General features: G+C 64.9%; 1 long non-coding RNA gene across 1 annotated transcript; it reads left to right on the forward strand.

Moving 5' to 3' along the window:
• The first annotated feature begins 927 nt into the window (after positions 1 to 927).
• LOC149128237 (uncharacterized) lies at positions 928 to 2,104 on the forward strand. The gene is made up of 2 exons (XR_016218741.1): positions 928 to 1,052; positions 1,534 to 2,104. It is a non-coding gene; the product is annotated as an uncharacterized LOC149128237 (long non-coding RNA).
• Positions 2,105 to 15,966: the final 13,862 nt, after the last annotated feature.

Consider the following 15,966-nt stretch of genomic DNA (forward strand, 5'->3'; position numbering starts at 1 on the left):
AAGCTCAGGCAGTCGGGGGAAGAACGCGGAAGGGCCAGGAGCCGGAGTGCACTGACGTTTAGGATGGCGTTAGCTCACCGCCATGGAACGCTGCGTTTGCCAGGATGAAGGGGGAAATCCACCCGCTGCCTGCTGCCTCCGAGCCAGGGGCTCTGGGGCCAGGCTGCCCAGGAGGTGGGGAGACGGAGCACGGACTTGGCAGGGGTGGGGGGCTGGGCTCAGGGCTGAAGACGCTGCTCGGCCAATCACGGGGCCTGGCGTGAGTCCCGGCCCTGCTTCCCGGCCAGCTTCCTGCCGACGCTCACCCTGGGGGCAGCCGTGACGGCTCCCGGCCTCGGGTCCCTGCCACTCTCCTGGGAGACCAGACGGAGCTCCAGGCTCCCGGCCTCGGCTGGCCCAGCCCTGGCCCTTGGGGGCGTCTGGGAACTGAAGCAGTGCATAGGGGAGATTCTCTCTCTCTCTCTCTCTCTCTCTCTCTCTCTCTCTTTAACGATTTATTTGTTTGAAAGAGTTGCACAGAGAGAGAAGGAGAGGCAGAGAGCAAGAGCGAGAGAGAGAGAGAGAGGGAGAGAGAGAGGTCTTCCATCTGCTGGTTCACTCCCCAATTGGCCACAACGACTGGAGCTGCGCCAATCTGAAGCCAGGAGCCAGGAGCTTCCTCCGGGTCTCCCACGTGGGTGCAGGGCCCAAGCACTTGGGCCATCTTCCACTGCTTTCCTAGGCCACAGCAGAGAGCTGGACGGGAAGTGGAGCAGCTGGGATACGAACCGGCGCCCGTGTGGGATGCCGGCACATGTGGGATGGTGGCAGCTTTACCGCCTACACCACAGCGCCGGCCCCTCTCTCTCTGCCTTTTAAATAAAATTTCAAAAGCAAAAAATGAACGTAGTAAAGAATGTGTTTCTATTTTAAATGCTTTTCTTCCGTAGTAGCGGCATTCCATCTGGGCGCCGGGTCACCGGGAGGCACCCACCAAACTGCTCCGGACACTCGGCCGCCCACGCCGCCGCGCCAGCCTCGGCAGCGCACGATGCTGCCTGTCTTTCTTTCCAGCAAGTCTTTGTATTTTTTGAGGTTTTATTTATTTGAAAGGCAGAGTGAAGAGAGGTGGGCGGGGAGACATCTTCCATTTGCTGGTCACTGCCTGGACGCCTGCAGCCATCACGGCTGGGCCAGGCGGAAGCCACGAGGAGCCTGGAAGTCGGTCCAGGTCCCCACGCGGGTGGCAGGGCCCAGGGGTGTGGGGCGCCCCCTGGAGCGGAGGAGGGGCTGTCGCAGGCTGCGTCCTGCCCGCCTTCTCTGTTCTGTTTGAGCCCCTCTCACGGGCACGTGGCGGGAACTCGCCCCAGCTGTGGCCCGACTTCTTCTGGCGCCGATGGCACTGGGCGTGTGTGGCGTGGGTTTGGCAAAGCGTGTTTGCATCTCTCGCCTGCTGCGTGGCCAGGCGCGTCGCTTGCTCAGTGTCTCGGGGTGAGCCGTGGCCACAGTGCCGCGCCCGGGGCAGCGGGTCGCCTATGCTTTCACTCCTAGCAGCCTGAACACTGAACAGCAGAGGGCTCCGGTCCCGGTGGAGCCGTCACTCCCACCTTCTCTGCATGGACCGCCCTTTCTCCGCTGATTTGGAGCCATTTCTGGAAGCTTCCGTCCTGACCCGCAGCCCCGTGGATCCGTGGTGGTCTCTGACGCCTCAGCTTCACCGTGTGGACGTTTGGTCGGGGAACCAGGCTGGCTGCCTCCCGAGTTTGCTCTCAAAACTGATCCTGGCGGGGCCGGCGCTGTGGCGCAGTGGGTTAACACCCTGGCCTGAAGTGCCGGCGTCCCACATGGGCACTGGTTCTAGTCTCGGCTGCTCTACTTCTGATCCAGCTCTCTGCTGTGGCCTGGGAAGGCAGTGGAGCATGGCCCAAGTGCTTGGGCCTCTGCACCTGTGTGGGAGACCCGGAAGAAGCTCCTGGCTCCTGGCTTCGGATTGGCGCAGCTCCAGCCATTGCGGCAATCTGGGGAATGAACCAGCAGATGCAAGACCTCTTTGTGTGTGTGTGTGTGTGTCTCCTTTCTCTCTGTAACTCTGACTTTCAAATAAATAAATCTTTTTGTAAAAAAATCCTGGAGCTGGCACTGTTGCACAGCGGGCAAACCACTATCTCATGGGAGCGCCAGTGCCACGGTTTCTTATAAATCTTAATGTTCAGACCAGCACCGTGGAGTGGAAGGTCAAGCCTCTGTCCGCAGTGCCGGCATCCCATGTGGGCACTGGTTTGAGTCCCAGCTGCACCTCTTCTGGTCCAGCTCTCTGCTGTGGCCTGGGAGAGCAGTAGAAGATGGCCCAGGTGCTTGGGTCCCTGCACCTACGTGGGAGACCTGGAAGAAGCTCCTGGCTCCTGGCTTTGGCCTGGCTCAGTCCTGGCCATTGTGGCCATTTGGAGAGTGAACCAGCGAGTGGAGGACTCTCTCTCTCTCTCTCTGGACACGAGTGGCTTGCTGGCGCTGTGCTGAACACGTGGACGGCTGTGCAGTGACTGGCATCTCACCCACATGGAGGTTCCTGGTGCTGGCCCAGCCTTCCGCTCACCCAGGTTTCCTCTTCATCTCGCCTTGCCAGGTGCCTGGGTCCACACGTTCTCCACACACACACTGCACAGGTGCAGGCTGAGATGCCAGAGACCAAAGGCTGGGTCCCCGGCGGCCAGCGCCAGCACGAGCTGCCTGCGACTCCAGGCCCCTGGCTGCCTGCCACAGCCCAGGGGAGCCTGGGGCGCAGTGGGGCCGCATCCAGCCCAGGGGAGCCTGGGCGCGCAGTGGGGCCGCATCCAGCCCAGGGGAGCCTGGGGCGCAGTGGAGCCGCATCCAACCCAGGGGAGCCTGGGGCGCAGTGGGGTTACGTTCAGCTGAGGGCCCCCCAGCATTTCTCAGGGCACGCCCACCGGCTGACCTGGCCAGCTGAGCCCTGGAGGGAGACTTCACCTCTGTCCCCGGAGTGCCCTGCTGCACCCCGGCCTCTGTGCCTCCCGGCAGCTGGCTCGAAAGCAGAGCTGTTGGGACGCACCAGTGCCCATGCAGGATGCCAGCACTGTAGGCGGCAGCTTTACCCGCTGTGTCACAGCCCCAGCCCCATAAACGGCTCTCTCATGCCCACAGGGCTAGGCAGCAGAGCCTGGAGGACTGGAACCTCTCGGAAGCTTCGCGACATAACTGGGAGGCCCCGGTCTGGCTCGGCCGTGGTGGCGGTCATGGCGGGCTGTGAAGCGAGTTGAGAAATCCCGCCCGACTTCTAGGGAGGTTTATAAAATGCATGTTGTCTTCTCTGTGGGCCTGCATCCCCCGGGCACCTTCCAGGCACAGTGCTTGGAGCCCGGTGCCCAGCGATGGCCCTGGGGCTGCTGGGACCCCGAGGCTGTCTGCCTGTCTCCTGCTCCGTGCTCCCTGGGCGGGGACCCTGTGTGAGCTGGGGGGCCGCTTCCTCCCGGCTCCAGGGGCTGGGCTGCGGATCTGGGGCCCCTCTCTGTGGCTGCCCCGTGTGGATTTGCTTGCCCATCCCAAGCTCCGTCCTCTTTCTCTCAGAAGCCACACCGCCTCCTCAGGCCCGGGCCCTGCAAACCCTGGCCCTCACTCGGTCCTAGCTGTCTGTCTCCAGCGCTTGTTGGTTTCAATCCTCTCTCACTTCCTTTAAGTCCTTTAAATAAGTGCCTTGCCCAGACGGCTGGGTGCTGTGGCAGCTGGTTACGTGGGCAGGTGGGACGCTGGCTGCCCGCAGCCTGCGGCCACCTCCCGTCCAGCTCCCTGCCCGTGGCCTGGTGGGTGGCAGGTGACGGGCCAGGTACTTGGGCCCCTGCCACCCACATGGGAGACCTGGATGGAGCTCCTGGCTCCTGGCTTCAGCTATTGTGGGTATTTGGGGGAGTGAACCAGTGGATGGAAGATCCTCTCTCTCTCTCTCTCTCTCTCTCTCTCTGTCACTCCATCAAATAAATAAATGATATGTATTCCTGCAGGGGGGTTGTGGGATACAAATGTTTGCAATTTAGGGAGCCCAGGCCCGAGACGTGGCCCGGGTGCTGAACGGTGGTGCCCACACGTGGCTGCACCCAGATGACCGCCTGTTTCCCCGTTGGTCTGTGAACAGGGTTTCTGTGAGCAGACGAGCGTGGCGCGCATCCCTCCGACCGAGTTTCGTGGCAGCCGCTGCGCCCTCCATCGCTGGTCTCTGGCGCACGCTGAGGGTAGTCCGTGCTCCGCCTTTCACCATAGCCGGGGCACCGGCCTGCAGGCTGCACGCCCGGCTCTCGATGGCCTGGGGACCAGCAGCCCTGCAGGCCAGTGGCCGCTCTGTGCCCTGGGGCCCTAGTGCAGGAGCTGCCGCCCACAGCCGGGCGCACCCGAGGCCCTTTGGACTTGTGCCCGGCGTGGCTGGCATGTGGGAAGCCGTCACCTGCGGGGGACGGGGCCTCTCCCCAGGCGGCCCCGGCCCTGTCTTCGTCCCTTGCCTGGGGGCCCGGCCCCGCGTCCGCAGTCTTGCTGAGCCTTGGTTTCCGGGTTTGGTTTCGTCCTGGAGGGGACTGTCCCGCCCGAGGAGCAGAAACAACAATGACGGAATCGCGGTCAGGATCGCGGCCCACACCCTCCCGAGTCACGCGCACCCCAGCCCATCTTAAACACCCCGCTGGGCCCCGGGGGGGTCATTACCCCTCCTTCCAGGGCTGGGAGGGGCGGCGAGAGAAAGTTCACGGGAAACGCCATGCTCATTTCTGGGCCCTGTGCATCCCGTTCTCACACGTTTCCCACGAAGTTCTTTGTTGAAGACACTACATTTCAGACACAATTTAGTTTTATATTTATTCGCTTGAGAGGCAGAGGAGAGACGGAGAGAGGTCTTCCGCCTGCTGGTTCACTCCCCAGATGTCTGCGAAGCTGGAGCGGGGCCAGGCCAGAGCCGAAAGCCAGGAGCTCCACCCAGGTGTCCCCCAGGGGTGGTGGGAGCCCAGGTTGCGAGGCGCCAGCTGCCACCTCCCAGGCACACCGCCGGGAAGCTGGGCGGGCAGCGTCATGTGGGCTGCGGGCATGTCAAGCAACAGCTCCGGCCCCAGGAGAGGACTTGGGGGACACGTATATGAAGTCACTTGCATCCAAAATACTCCCGCAGGACCCCTGAAAACCCAACACTTCAGGGGTGAACGGCTCAAAGACAGCGGAAGCTCTGACCGGACAGCTCAGCAGGAGGGGCCGGCGGTGTCCGGCGGCTGTGCGAGGAGCGGCTCCTGGTGCGTCACCGGGAAATTGCAGATGACGACAGTGACGGACGCCCCCCGCCCATCAGATGGGGCCGCGTCCAGAGCGGTGACGGCACCGAAGCTGGCGCCCACTGCTCCGGCACAGACAGCTCGGCAGCGGTGCAGCCGTGTCTTATACATCCTGACATTCCGGCGGGCACCGGGCTATAGAGGGCTAAGCCTCCATCCGCCATGCCAGCATCCCACACGGGCACCGGTTCAAGTCCCGGCTGCTCCACTTCCAGTCCAGCTTCCTGCTGTGGCCTGGGAAAGCAGTGGAAGATGACCCAAGTACTTGAGCCCCTGCACCCGCGTGGGAGACCCGGAGGAAGCTCCTGGCTCCTGGCTTCCGATCAATCCAGCTCCGGCCATCGTAGCCATTTGGGAAGTGAACCAGTGGATGGAAGACACCTCTCTCTCTCTCCTCCTCCTCCTCCTCCTCCTCTTTGTAACTCTGCCTTTCGAACAAATAAATAAATCCTTAAAAAAAAAAAAAAAAAAACCTTAACGTTCTCGTTCTCCAACCATGGCCATAGCAATTCTGCTGAATGAGTTACGCGTTCACACGAAAACCTGCACGGATGATGGCGGCGGCTTCGTTCACCATCTCCAGACAGACGGGCATCTCCCCGCGATGGAGAGCGACGGAAAGACGGGGCCGCCTGACCGCGGAAGCAGCGGGAGGCCCTGCTGTGGGGGTTCCAGCTCCAGGCGCTCTGGGAAAGGCAACGCCACAGAGGCGGGGGAAGGGCCGTGCTGGCCGGGCCTTGGGGCAGGGGTCCAGCGGAGGCGGGTCCAGGACGCACAGGAGGACGACACCGGGAGGGAGCCCTTGTGGACTTCAGGGTGGCTGCCCCAACACCGTGTCCCTGCTGGCTCGCCGAGGCCGGCTGTCGACCAGTCAGAGCAGGGACGGCCGGGCAGCGGACTGCTTGGACAAGGAGAGGCCTGCCAACTCCTTTCACGAAACAGGGAGTGCGTGGAGAAGGAGACCCAGTCAACAGAGACGATCACCGCTAGCGCCAATCCACAGAGCGGGGCTGGCGGCGCTCACTGGGCAGAGAACAGCACCAGGCATGTGCCGTGCAGTTTGGCAGAGACATCAGCATGGCAGTCCCAGACCTCAGCGCCCCAACAGCCGCGCCACAGGCCTGGACGGGGACGCAAGGGGTCTCGTGCCCGGACTCCGACCCCTGCATCTGGAGCTGAGAGCCGGGAAAGGACCACGCGGGACTGGGCTGAGGCCGACAGCGCCGTAACCCCCTCCCCTTCCCTGCAGCCTGACCTTTGCCCTCAGCCTTACTCCAGGGGTCTCAACACTTCTCCTGCACCATCGCGGATCCTGGAATTCCACTTCCCAGGGATTTGTGGGCGCGCCCTTGCACGAGGTGGGAGGGGGGATTACGCAGGTGCAACTAAGGTTGCTCAAGAGCTGAGTTAAATCAGGGCGATGGCGGGGGGGGCCGCCAGGCTCCAGGAGCCCCCAACACAGAGCTTCCTGCAGAGGGTGGGGGTGCCGGTCTCACTGCTGAGGTGCGGGGGCCTCCGGCCAGGACCCCTCTGGAGCTGGGGTCCCTGGCCGAGAGCGAGCAGGAAAATCAGACCCAGTCCCGGCGCTGCCAGGAACAACACCCTGCCCGCACGGCAGCACCCGTCCTCGGCAGGCGGGGGGAGCCCCAGCAGGGAGCCCACTCGGCACCTGCTGAGCGCGTGTCCTGTGTGGAGGAAGGAAGTGGGGGGAGGAGGAGGAAGGGGACCTGCCCGTTCGTGAGGAAGACGTGGGTCCCCTCGCAGACAATCCCAGCACGTCCACGGAGAGACTGCTGTGTGGCTGCGGCGGGGCGGCAGGTCAGGGGTCAGCAGTCGAACGCCGACGCTTGCCTGTGCGCGCCCGAGACCACGTGGACACTGGCGTCCACGAGAGAACCCGCCCACAAGAGAACCAACACTGGGAGACATGGAGAGGAGGGCTTGGGAAAAGCCGAGGGGACTTGCTACCCAGCGGCAGGGACACAGACAGCCAGCGAGGGGCCAGAGGCTCACGGGGCCGTGGGTGGACCTGCAGGCCCAGCCGGGGGTGGCTTATTTATCGTTCTTTAATTTGAAAGGCGGAGTGAAAACATGAGAGAGATCCTCCGTCCCACTGGGTGCCTTGCTAAATGCCTGTGACAGCCAGGCCTGATCCGGGATGAAGCCAGGAGCCAGGAGCTCCGTCCGGGTCTCCCACGTGGGTGACAGCGACCCGGGTACTTGAGCCGTCACCCGCTGCCTCCCAGGGAGCATTCGCAGGAAGCCAGATGGAGAGCAGAGCCGGGACTGGAACCCGCACTCTGGCGCGGGCTGTGCCGTCCCAGGCAGCACCCACCCCGTCCATGGCTTTTCCACGGCGACCCTGTGGAGAGAGCCTCGTCTTTCAAAACCAGGGTTGCTGGGATCACAGGCAGGCACGGAGACCAACTCCAGCGCTCACCCCCGGCCCCAGACAAAACCAAGGCCAGCGACGTCCACCTCTTTAAGGCCCGCCCATGCGTGCACCAGGCGGCCTAGCTGTTCCCTGGTAACCCGGGCATACATCCACCCCAAAGCCAAGTCCCTCCCACAGCTAAATGGACGGTCGGTTCCTCCAGGGCCGGCTGCGGCGGGCAGAGCTGGGGCCCCGGATTCCGGGCCCCATGGCTGTGAGAGATCACGCGGGCAGGCGGCCTTGGGGCTGCAGACAGAGTGTGGTTTCTGACCAGCTGACCATCACACGGCCAGATTATCTGGGCTTACCGCAGGGCCAGCAGGAGGTGGAAGGCAGGGGTCAGAGCCCCGGGGGGTGGGGTGGGAGCAGAGCCACTTGGGTCCAGTGAGACCGGTGTGGGAATCCTGGCCTCGGACCTGTGAGAGAACAGGTGTCATGTCAGACACACGTGTGCACCGCTCCCTGCCTTGTGCGTCTCAAACTCGCCCAACTGCCCCTCACACGGTGCGATTCCTTGTCCATCAATTACACGCCAAAGAAAACATTAGGAAAAAAAAACCAGAAAACTCTACCACCGTGCGAAGCACATGAGCAGGCAATGCCAACAATGGTGTCGGGGCTTCAACAGAGACCCCCGGGCGTGCATCCGGCCTCTACATGGGGCCTCAGGCATGGGGGTCCCCGGCTGGGGGAGCTTGAGAGGCAGAACCTGCAGCACCAAGGGCTCGGGGGATGGGGCCTGTAGAGGCGGGAGGGGCAGAGGGCTTTCACCTGCAGGGCAGGGTGAGGGCTGCCCCAGAGGATGCTGGTCCCACCACTGAGGATGCTGGGACCTCGGGGGTCTGCAGGATGGGGGAGGGGATTCAGCGCCGTGCGGCAGCATCGTGCCCCGTGTGCCCTGTGGACGTGGGGCTTGAGACGTAATCTCGGTGTTCCACGGAGGCCGGGCTGCTGTGTGCCCACGGACAGCGCGGCCGAGGGGCTGGGTCCAGGGCAGGGGAGAGGGCCAGGCAGAGCCTGGGGCTGAGCTGTGTCCCCAGGCTTGGACCTGGAGGCCCCAAGCCCTGAGCTTCTGCCTGAGGCTGAGCCCGCAGGGAGGTGGTTTGTGGAAACGAAGCCACTCGGGCAGGCTGTGTCCTTGTCATAAAGGAGCTGAGGACAGAGACACACACAGAGGGACACCTCGGGAGCACACGGGCAGCAGACTCCGGCCGCCAGCCCAGGAGGGAGGCCTCGGGAGCCGGCAGTCCTCGGCCGCGGGGCTCTGAGCTCCGCCTACCCCGCTCTCCCGAGCAGACCTGGCTGTCAACCTGTCACTCAGGCCGCGGCCTGACACGCAGCGGGCGGTGGCCAGGGAGGGGCCAGCGTGAGAGTGGACAAGCGTGTCCTCCGGGGATGTGGGGCCCGTGAGGGCCGCCCCCAGCCTGACAGACACGCCAGCCGCCCTCGGGCCGGAAGCTGCTCTCAGGTGGCTCGAGGGGTGTCTGCTGGTCATCCCGGGGACCCCTGGAGCCACCAGCCCTGAGGGCTGTGGCTGGTGTGGGGCGCAGGGCGCGGGCAGGGGCGGCCAGGAAGGGACTCGGTCACCCCTTGTCCCTCACGCAGCCGGCAGTGGAGCCAGGACGGCACCTGGGTCCCTCCCAACGGCAGGCCGGGGGGCTTGGGCCAGGGGCTGCCGCCCTCTGTGCTGGCTGGCAGGAAGGGCTGAGCCCTGGGGATGCCTGGACCCCCAAGGACCTCCACGCCTCAGCGACCCAGCAAAGAGCAGCAGAGGAGCCTGGGAGACACCCAGGGGTGAGGGGTCCTGGGCGGAGGCCATGTCCTCGGGAATGCCTGGCTGGGGGTGGGGGAGACATCGCTCAGAGTCCCAGGGTGAATCCTGACGTGGCCACCTGGTGGCCCTGGCTCCGTCCTTGCCTCAGTGTTCTCGTCTGTGAAGTGGGCTGACAGCGCTGCCTCTCTCCACATGATGTCCCTCTGTAGCCTGTAGCCACCATGGCACCTCCTGGGCCTTGTTACCACGGATGAGGGACACCGGAGGGACAGGGCAGGTGACCGACTGCTGGCTAGCAGATTCGGTCTGACCACAGGGAAAGTCCTGGGAGACCAGGGCTGTGACACAGGCTGTGACACTTGTCCCCAGAAGCTGAGTCAACACCTCACAGCCCTGGGGGGGTGGTCAGAGGGCTCCACAGCGGCCATGTTGCAGGAGTGAACAGGACGGGCTCTCCGTGGGGCTTGGGTCCATCTTTCCGGCAGCCCCCAGGGCCCACAGGCCACCGTCCTCCTCCTCGCCGCCAGCCACGTGGCTTCCCCTCTGTCTCACTCTGCCACCTCCCTCACTCCACCCCCGGGACTTCCAAAACAATCTCCCCTCCCAGCTTCTCGTCTCACCTCTGCCCTCCAGGTTCAGGGTCAGGGGGCATGGACCTCCTGGGACATTTTTGGCCCAGGCCAAGAACGGAGGTCTTGGTGGCCAGGAGGGTCCGGGAAGGGTGTGTGGGAGCCGCGGGCAGAGACCAGACACAGCTGAGGTCCTGAGGCAGGAGGAGGGGGTGACGGGGCCACGTGGCTGTCCCGGGCCACAGGCTGGGCGCGTGGGCGCAGAGGCCCCTGCCCACGGGGAAGCATTGCTCTCGCCGTGGCTCCCCAGCTTGGGCCCTGGAAGCTGGGGCGGCTGGGGAAGTGCCTCTCAGAAGCACAGGCCGCCCGCGTGTCCGGGACTGCCCAGGTCGCGGCAAGGGGAACGCGTCTCGTCTGGGCCCTGACCGTCATCCGCGGGGCTGCTGACTTCTGCAAAGCACCCACCTGACCTGGTGGGTGGCATTTCCTCATTGGGGGCGGGGACAGGTCCCACCCCGCTCTGGGGCCAGCGGTGAGACGGGTGGGGGTGAAGCAGCTGCAGGGTGGGGAGCTGGTGGCTGTTCCTGGGTGGGGTGCGGGGGCTGCCCAGTTCTCCCTGGATGGGTGTGAGTGGTGGGCGTGGTCTGTGGATGGATGTGGGTGGGGTGGGCGTGGTCTGGATGGGGTGTGAGTGGCAGTGGGTGTGGTCTGGTTGGGTGGGTGTGAGCGGGGTGGGCGTGATCTGGATGGAGGGTGTGAGTGGTGTGGGCATGGTCTGGATGGAAGGTGTGAGTGGGGTGGGCGTGGTCTGGATGGAGGGTGTGAGTGGTGTGGGCATGGTCTGGATGGAAGGTGTGAGTGGGTCTTTCCGTTTCTGTCACTAAGGGTCCCTGCGAGAAGCCGCCGTGGGAGGCAGAGGAGTTTTGCCGTTGCCTCTGGCGGCTCTCGGCGGAGGTTGGCAGTCCCACCTGCCAGGCACCAGGCTGAGCTGCAGCGGAGAGACAGGGAGCACCTCCACCCGGCCCTGCCCATGAAGCCACGGGGATGCAGTCTGGGGCTGCACTGAGCGGCAGCCCCACCCCGCCCAACTCGGCGTCCACACCCAGCCTCTGGGCCTCCAGAGGACGCCCAAACTAATGACCAAAGTGCAGCGCCCCCGGGGAGGCTGTGCCCACCCCTGCGGGTGACTCCGCACCTGCTCAGCCAGGACCCTGTCCCCACCTCACTCTGGTCTCCACAGCGGCTCTGCAGGCACCCGCTGGGTGGACGCCACAGCCAGGCAAGTCTGCCCCTCGGAGGAAGGGACGCTGAGTAGCCACGGCAGCCCAGGCCAGCCTCACGTGACCCCCATGCGGGGACAGCAGCCAGCCCTGCAAAGGGAAGGAAGTTGCCCAGAGCCAGGCTTCCGGCGACCTGAAGCAAGGGCCCGCACGCGCTCGGAGGTCAGCAGGATGTGGGCCAATGGTCACCAGGGCCGGGCACTGCCACAGCTGGGGCCCTTCCACCGCCCGGGGCCTGCAGCCACCACCCCGCCCACCTGTCGTCCCCCGGGGTCAGAGTGGTGCCTGCCCCAAAGTCCTGTTTGTTTTTTCTGTAATGCTTATTTGTTTATTTGTACCTACTTGAAAGAGCAACAGAGACAGAGAGACAGAGAGGATCTTCCATCCACCGGTTCATCCCCAAATGCCTGCAACAGCGTGGCCCGAGGCTGGGAGCCAGGAGCTCCATCCGGGTCTCCTACATGAGTGCCGTGCCCCAACCACTTGAGCCGCGACCTGCTGCCTCCCGGGCTCCTCAGCAGGGAGCTGGATCAGAACTGGAGCAGCCGGGGCTCGAACCAGCGCCCACATGGGAAGTGGGAGTCCCAGGCGGCCCTCCCCCCTGCACCCAGGCCGTGCCTGCCGCCCTGCTCTCACGGCCACTGCCCCCCACTCGCCAGTCCTCACCGGCATCGCCAGTGCCTCCCCCAGCCTGGGGGTCTCCCGTGTCCTGCTCACTGCAAGTCCACAACAGAGGCACACACAGCCTCCCGGGGGACAGCGTCCCGCAGGGGCGGCTCCAGCCTGGGGGCTCCGGCCTGCTCTGGGGCGCACACACTGCCTCCTGTCTGGCACGGAGTCCTCCTGAGAAGGGGCCCCAGGGGAGGCACCCAGGACGCGGGGCCGCCCCTGGACTTGGGCACAGCTCCCAGGGACTCGGAGGGGATGAATGGGCGGGGCCGAGCCACACAGCGAGGTGGAGCCGGGGGCCCAGCCTCCCATAAGCCCTGGTCCTCGCAGCCACACACAGACCCAGCGCCCTTCCCTGTCCAGCCAGGCTCCTTGTCTGCTGCGCACGCGCACGTGGCCGGGTCGCCTGGGGTGCTGCCCACTCTGGCCTGCTCCTGCGTTCCCGTCTGCCCCCAGGCCACAGAAACCACAGCCCCGCTGCCCCACGGCCTAGAACGTTCCACAGGCTGCCCTGCCCCCACGAAGGGGACCACGGCCTCCCTCCAGCCAGCAGCAGGAGTGACCGGGAAGTCAGAGCAGAGGCCCTGGGTCAGCCACCGTGGATCACACCTTGGTGTCCAAGCCCACGTCCAAACATGCCCAGCACACGCGTGGACAGTCCCCCGGGGCTTGCCTCCTGAAGGAGCCTGTGCCACCCACGGCGGAGACGTGCTTTTCACATCTTTGCTGCAGGAGCTGGGGGTCCGTCTCCGCCCCCAGGGGCCCCCTGGGATCCGGCCGGGCCAGCGGGAGCTGCTCACACCGGGCATCCCCCACGCTTCCCCACCACCTGTGGCCCCAGCGGGTAGAGACTGCCTGGCTTCCTGCCCGCAGCTCGGGGGTGGGGGTGGGGGGCGAGGGGTGGTGCCTCCCTGAGCACCTGCTGCTGGGCGTGGTCTCCTTGTCTCCAGAGCTGTGCTTCCTGCTGACCGAAAGGGGCTGGGCAGGGGTCCGTCCCGGACCCCTCAGGAATGGGGTCGCCACTGGCAGTCCCCGTGCCTGAACGTGGAGGTCTTAGGATTTGCCTCTGAGCGGGCCAGGCCCCGGGCCTGCTGCTCCACCCTGCCCCCAGCCCAGCTCACAGACCCCCTGCACCGTGGTCCCCCTGGGCAGTGCCCCCCACTGTCCAGACAGGAGGAATCAGGACCCCACCCCCGCTCCCTGCTGTCCTTCTGAGTCACCACCCTCGAGGGAGGGGGCCCTGCAGCCCCGGACACGTTTGTCCAGCTGTCCAGGAGGGGTATGGCACCCATGTAGCTGGCCTTCCCGGAGAGCACTGACCACCACCACCACCCACGGGTGGAGGGCGGGCAAGCAAGGCCTTCCGTGGAGTGTGCACACAGCTTCTCCTGTGGCCAGCAGCTGCCCTGGGCACCCGACTCCCTCTCCCAGGCACCCACCATGGACCTGGAGATGGGGACCTCTGGGGTGGACAGAAGGGCCCGGAGCCAAGACAGCCAGGGCCCCCTCCTGGGTGGGCAGCAAGGTCCTTTAGAACAACCGGCCCAGAGCTGGGCCGGGGCGGGAGGCCAGTGAGGCCAGCAGCCTGGGCCACACATCTGGGAGCACAGCCCCCCCGCCCGGCCAGGAGCGGGGCACAAGCGCCTTTGTTCCAGGAGAAACTCCCACTCCAGCTGCGCCCCCACCCCGGGGCAGATCAACAGGTGTTGCTCAACTCTCCCTGACAGTCAGGAACCCAACTCCAGAAACAAGCTCAGGCTGGACTGGGGGCCAAACCACCCAAGTGCTGGGACCGCCTGCCCACTCTGTCCAGCCCCAGCTCATCCATCATCACTCCGTCATCCCACCAGCTCACTGATGGCCCCATCCTACCAGCTCACTGATGGCCCCATCCCACCAGCTCACCTGATGGCCCCATCCAGTTCTCAGGCTCAGGGTCCACTTCCTCCCACCATTTCTCTCCCCTTCCTCCCTCCTTTCTAGAACAAAGGGTTTGTTGAGTGTGCATTAGGGGGGCCTGCCCGGGGGCGGGGGCTGTGGGGTGTCGGGCTGGGTGTCCCGTGGGGCTGAGCAGAGGACTCTCCCGGGGAGCTGTCCTGGGGGACGAGGCTGGGCCCTGGCAGGTTCTCGGGGTCTGGGCAGGACCGTGTCGGGTGAATCCTGGGCTGCTCCCAGGTGAGCTGCTGCTGGCCTTCATCTTCCTCAGCCCCGCGGCCCCGTGCGCACACACACACACACACACAGGCCGATTCCCGACCTCCTAACATCACACACACACACACACACAGGCCGATTCCCCACCTCCTAACACATCACACACACACACACACACACACAGGCCGATTCCCGACCTCCTAACACATCACACACACACACACACACACACACGCCGATTCCCGACCTCCTAACACATCACACACACACACACACAGGCCGATTCCCGACCTCCTAACATCACATAGCACACACACACACACACACACACATATCACACATCACACACACACACACACAGAGGCCAATTCCCGACCTCCTAACACATCACACACACACACACACACATACACGCTGATTCCCGATTTCCTAGCTGACACCCGCAGGGTCTGTGCGCTCTGTGTGCTCCTGGGAATCCTGCAAGCCAGGGCCCCCACTGTGTGGCCATGGGTCCCCCGCTGAGCAAGGGGCTGGACTAAGGTTCACAGGCACAGGGGCCCCAAGGCCATCATGGACGAGGCGGAGCACAGCGCGGGGCTGCTGCACCAGGCCAGGGCCCCACAGGGCACTCAGCAGGACAGGACCTGGGCCAGGACAGCGGCAGGAACAGCTACGCCGGATCTCCTTGCCCTCCCCACCTGTGCCTGGGCGCCCCCTCCCCTCCCCACCTGTGCCTGGGTGCCCCTCCCCCTGACAGTCCAGCCATCGCTGCCGGCCCTCCCCCTAGCCCCTGGCGGAGCTCAGCTGACCAGAGACTAATCCTCTCCTGGCCTCCTCAGCTGCGCTACCAACCCAGGGCCCATGGCCATGGCCCCAGGAAGCCTCGCCCCCCAACCCCTTCCTCTGGGGGCCGGCGGTGGCCTGGGCCCTGAGTGGGATGACTCAGGCTAACTAGAGGGAGGGGCCGGGACACGGGGGTGACTCAGGGCCCCTGGGCCTCCCCACCCACTTTGCGGGGGCCCAGAAACCACTTTCCTCTCCGTAACGAGCTGCCCCCAGTCCCACAGCCCCTCCCTCCCCGGGAGCCCCAGGAGGCGTCCCATCCAGGTGCCAGGGCCCCGGGGCTCCCCCTGCCTCATCAGCTGGGGCCTTGGCCTCTCCCCGCCCCCTCCCCCACCCTCTGATCTAGCAGGTGTCCCAGGCCCGAGGGTTGGGGGTGTGACTAGGACTGGGGGCCCAGAGTATACCCGTGCCCCACCACTCCGCGGGGCAGAGCTGCGGCCAGGCACTGCGTGACAGTGAGGAGGGAGAAGCCCGTCCAGGCACGCTGGCCCCCTGACCCACGCCTCTCCTGCCCAGTGTGACCAGGTCAAATGGGGCCAAGTCCCGGGAAATGGAGCTTGGGTGAACAGAGACGGCCTGGGCCGGGCCACAGCCCCAACCCGGCGCCCCGTCTGCCCCTAGCTGAGGGCGGGGGCTGGAGGAAAGGAGGACCACGACCCCCGGGCCCGGCCCTGCCCGTGGTGGCCGTCCCACCTGCTGGGGGCTTAGGGCCCCCTGCTCCGACCATCAGATTTTCCTCGACTCCATCACTCCCATTTGTCTACAACTTCACTTTTCTTTTCCTTTTTTTAATTTTAAGATTTTTACTTTTTTATTTATTTGAGAGGCAGAGTTAGAGAGGAAGAAAGACAAAGACAGATCTTCTATCTGCTGGTTCACTCCACAAATGGCCGCAATGGCCAGAGCTGGGCCAGGCTGCAGCCAGGAACCAGAAGCCAGAAGCTGG

Source organism: Oryctolagus cuniculus, chromosome 1 (genome assembly GCF_051225735.1).
Source record: "Oryctolagus cuniculus isolate XC-2025 breed Fujian yellow rabbit chromosome 1, ASM5122573v1, whole genome shotgun sequence".
In the NCBI taxonomy this organism is placed as follows: Eukaryota; Metazoa; Chordata; class Mammalia; order Lagomorpha; family Leporidae; genus Oryctolagus; species Oryctolagus cuniculus.